The sequence below is a fragment of the Cynocephalus volans genome, chromosome 10, assembly GCF_027409185.1.
Source record: "Cynocephalus volans isolate mCynVol1 chromosome 10, mCynVol1.pri, whole genome shotgun sequence".
Taxonomy (NCBI): domain Eukaryota; kingdom Metazoa; phylum Chordata; class Mammalia; order Dermoptera; family Cynocephalidae; genus Cynocephalus; species Cynocephalus volans.
The window spans coordinates 125,151,224-125,155,313 of NC_084469.1; the positions used below are offsets into that span (position 1 = coordinate 125,151,224).

Below are 4,090 nucleotides of genomic sequence, written 5' to 3' on the forward strand. Positions count from 1 at the left end.
AGAACTAGTTTAATCTCACTGCAAAGGCCTAACATTTCAGTTGTTGCTATTGATTAATCCAGGTTTCAATGAGATCCTTCTACTCTGGCTGAATAAAACTTGTCTCTCAGCCTGTGTATTAGTCTGTTTCTGTTGCTTATAACAGAATACCTGAAACTGGGTGATTTACAAAGAAATAAAATTTATTTCTAATAGTTTTGGGGGCTGGGAAGTCCAAAGTCCAGGAAACACATCCAGTGAGGGCCTTCTTATTCTCAGTGGTGACTCTCTACAGTGACACAGGTTATCACATGGTGAGAAGGGCTGAGCAAGAGAGAGCTAACTTCCTGCTCGCCTTATAAAGCCATCAGAACCATGACCATTACTCCATGAATGGATCGATACATTCACAAGGGTATAGTCCTCAAAATGTAATCACCTCTTCAAAGTCCCGCCTTTCAAATACAATAATTGTATTTCCCACCCTCTCAACTCTGTTACAGTGGGGATTAAGTTCTGATGAATTTGGGGGGACATTTAACCCACAGCAGACTGTATGAGTTCTGTTGTCAAGCCTGTAGTCTCCCAGTTGCTCTTTGTGTTGCCTCACAGAATTTCATCCTACATATGAAAAGTTTAGTATTCACCAGTAGACTCAAGAAGACCCTTATCCTGATTTCTGGAACTATTTTCTGTGTAACTACCTCTTCTCCACTACACTTCCCTGCAAATTCCACCACTACATCCTCCCTAAACTCTAATTTCTGTCTTCTCAACTCAGTAAGAACGTGGTACTCTGCTTAGGTTGTCCTCTTCTGTGCCATGGTCCACAAAGAATCACTAGATGATTGTAGCCAGTGCAATTTTAGTGTTCACATCATTTATGTTTATTTTCCCTGGGTCACAGTCCTTCATTCCTTATTACCCAATTCCGAACATATGATAGTTTCATATGTTTTTCCAGGAAGAGGACAAGTTCATTACCAGTTACTTCAACACGACAAGAAATGGAAAACCTATGACACCTGTGGGTAAGGAATTCAGGACAACTTGAATATGTGCTTGTGACGCTAGGTCTGTCATGAGTTTGCAGTTGACGTGTTTGCCAGAACTACAGTAACATGAAGGATTAAATGATGTTGGAGAATCCATTCTAAGGGGACTCACTAATGTGAATGGCAGGTTGGTTCTGGTTGTAAGAAGTGTTAGTTTCTCATCTCATGGACATCTCTATTGGGCTGCTTGAGTGTCTTTATGGCACAGCAGCTGGCTTCTCCATGAGCAAGTGATCCAAGATCTGCCTATGCTTTCTGTGACCACCAAAACACATAAGACACAGGAACAGAGCACCTTAGATTCTTAGTAAACAACCAGCCAGTGATATCCTCTTTAACCCAAACCTCTCTGGATTGCATGCAGCATACAAAAGAAACCATGTCCTCCAAATTCTTCAATTAATTACTTATTATGAAAAAAACTGACCAAAGTCCAATTTAATGTAAATAAGTGCAACCACCAATGAAATTTTAGCAATATCTCAAAAGTCACTGCCCTTCCTTCCTTTCACAAGAGGTTGTCATGTTATTTCAGAGATTCTAATAAAAATGTTGCCCCGAGAGTCTCATGATAGCCTAAGAGGATTTTGCTGGCACGCACAGTCAGTAGCCCCAGGTAACTAGAGCCCCTAATACAAAACTCCATTTGCACATCTCAATGAACTCGGCTGTCCTGGCTGCTTATTTCCCCAAGGCTAAAGAAATCAACCTCTTCAACGTCTTTCTAAGAGTTCTGGCAATCCATGCCACGACCTCAAAAAAAATTATTTTTAAAAAGCCCTTTCTAATGAAGAGAATGCCAAGTACTAAGAAAAAGATGGTCAGGCAGATGTTGGCATCCCTCTTGCTGCAGACATGGTCAATATAATGAAGGGCAAGCTGCTTTTTCTTCCAAGTGGAGGAGACTTGCAAGTCACATAACATTTTAAAATACATGCATTTCCTTAGATTTTTTAGATATTCATTCCAGAAAATTCACTTCTCTTCCAAATGACTCATAGCTCTTGGCAACAAATTTAGCATTTAACAGGTAGAGTGCTTAGCAGGAAGTCAACAGAGAGAAGACATTCACACTGAACTTTTCTGGCTCATACAAAAGCAAAATCATACACACACACACACACACACACACACACTACTTCAAAAAGTTCGTGGAAAGATTTGTATTATCTTTTAATTCTATTTATATATATATTATATATGTGTATACACATATATCTGTATATATCCATTTAGCTTTTCCTAATAATGATTAGAGGAATAAACAGATGCAAATTCTAGCCATCAGTTCACAAGCGTGTACTGCTGCCTGCTCTGTACCATTCACTGTGCACAATGCTAGAGACAGATATCGAGCTGCCTTCAAGAACCATAGACAAGGCAGTGCACTGACGACTAACATACTTTCAACTATTCAGTATATGTCTAATTACACCCACCATGTGGTAGACTCTCTGTTAGATACTGAGGGTTCAAAAAACAAGATAAAGATCCTGGCATTCACATGATCCAAAGAGAATAAGTCAGAAATGAAAAAAGGACATTGGAAGAGGCATTGAAACTATTTCTAGGGTTGTCTAGGGTTTTAAGTGTTTGTATAGCACGTGTTTCTTGGTTGATGGTCTGAGATTTAATAATTATGAACTATCTTACAGATTCTATGTTAAGAGGTTTTAAAAAGAAAAAGGAATGTCACAATTTGTCAGCCTAATCTCTGTTCTCATTAACGCACTCTGGTATTTATAATGACAATTTGTAAATATTCAGGACACTAAACATTTAATTATTACAATCTTCTCTTACTGTCATCATTTTCAGTCTACAGCTGTATTGTCTAACACGGCGGCCACATGTGCCTATTTAAATTTAAATCTACTAGTTGACAGACATTTCGTTTGTTTTACTTTTTGAGCATTATGAATAATGCCATTGTGAATATATGTGTATAAAGTTTTTCTTGAGTTTTTTTATTGAAATGTATTCATTATATATATATTTGATAAATAGAATGTGGTTTATGTATTCAATGAAATATTATTCAGAAATAAAAAGGAATAAAATACAGATACTACATGGATGAACCTTGAAAACATTATGATAAGTGAAAGAAGCAAGTCATAACATATAACACATTGTATAATTCCATTTATATGAGATGCCCAGAAAAGGTAAATCTATGGAGACAAAAGTAGATTAGTGGTTTCTTAGGGCTGGAGGGGAGGAGCAGGTGCATGGGGTAGAATGTGAAAGCTAATGGGTATGGGTTTTGGGGTTTTTTTAATATTCTAAAATTAGATTGTGGTAGTGGTTACACAACCCTAAAAAACATTGAATTGTACACTTCAACTGGGTGAGTAGCACAGTAGGAGAATTATATCTCAATAAAGCTGTTTTTAAAAGTTTTTAAAGAGAGTTACTATTAGAAAGTGAGCATAAAATCTATCTAGCTGATGAAAATAGGCTACATAAAACAGCCGTGAAGCAGAGGAAACTATTACACAGCACTTCAACTTTGATTCAATATCATTAAATGATAAATTTTAGGTGCGATAGGACATCATAAATCAGAAATTAACCACTTTAGAAATTGAGTAAGAAAGAACATGACTGCTCGCTTTGCAGGCAGCACATATTCTAAAACTGGAACAATACAGAGAAGATTAGCATGGCCCCTATGCAAGGATGACATGCAAATGCGTGAAGTGTTGCATATTTTCAGAATCACATTGGAGGAAAACCAAGGAGTCTGAGTAGAGGACCCACACCTAGGTTTTAGGCTGATTATACTCTGCCCAATTTCTGTCATGGAACTTTCATTCATTCTTTAAATAAATATTCATTAAGCTCCTAAAAAAAATATAAAACGAGAGCTGATTGAACTCAATAAAGAAATGAGTGAAAGAGACAAAAAATTTTTTAATTTATATTAATTAAAGGTAAAAACTAAAATTCACTTCCTCAATCTTACTATTCTCATTTCAAGTGTTCAACAGCCACTGGATTACAAAATATTTTCATTATTACAGCAAGTTCTATTGGACAGAACTAGTGTATCA

The 4,090-nt window shown here is 36.7% G+C and overlaps 1 non-coding gene across 1 annotated transcript; it reads left to right on the top strand.

Moving 5' to 3' along the window:
• Window positions 1-3,641: 3,641 nt before the first annotated feature.
• On the top strand, window positions 3,642-3,751 carry LOC134389784 (U6 spliceosomal RNA). The gene has a single exon (XR_010024758.1). It is a non-coding gene; the product is annotated as a U6 spliceosomal RNA (small nuclear RNA).
• The last annotated feature ends 339 nt before the right edge of the window (window positions 3,752-4,090 follow it).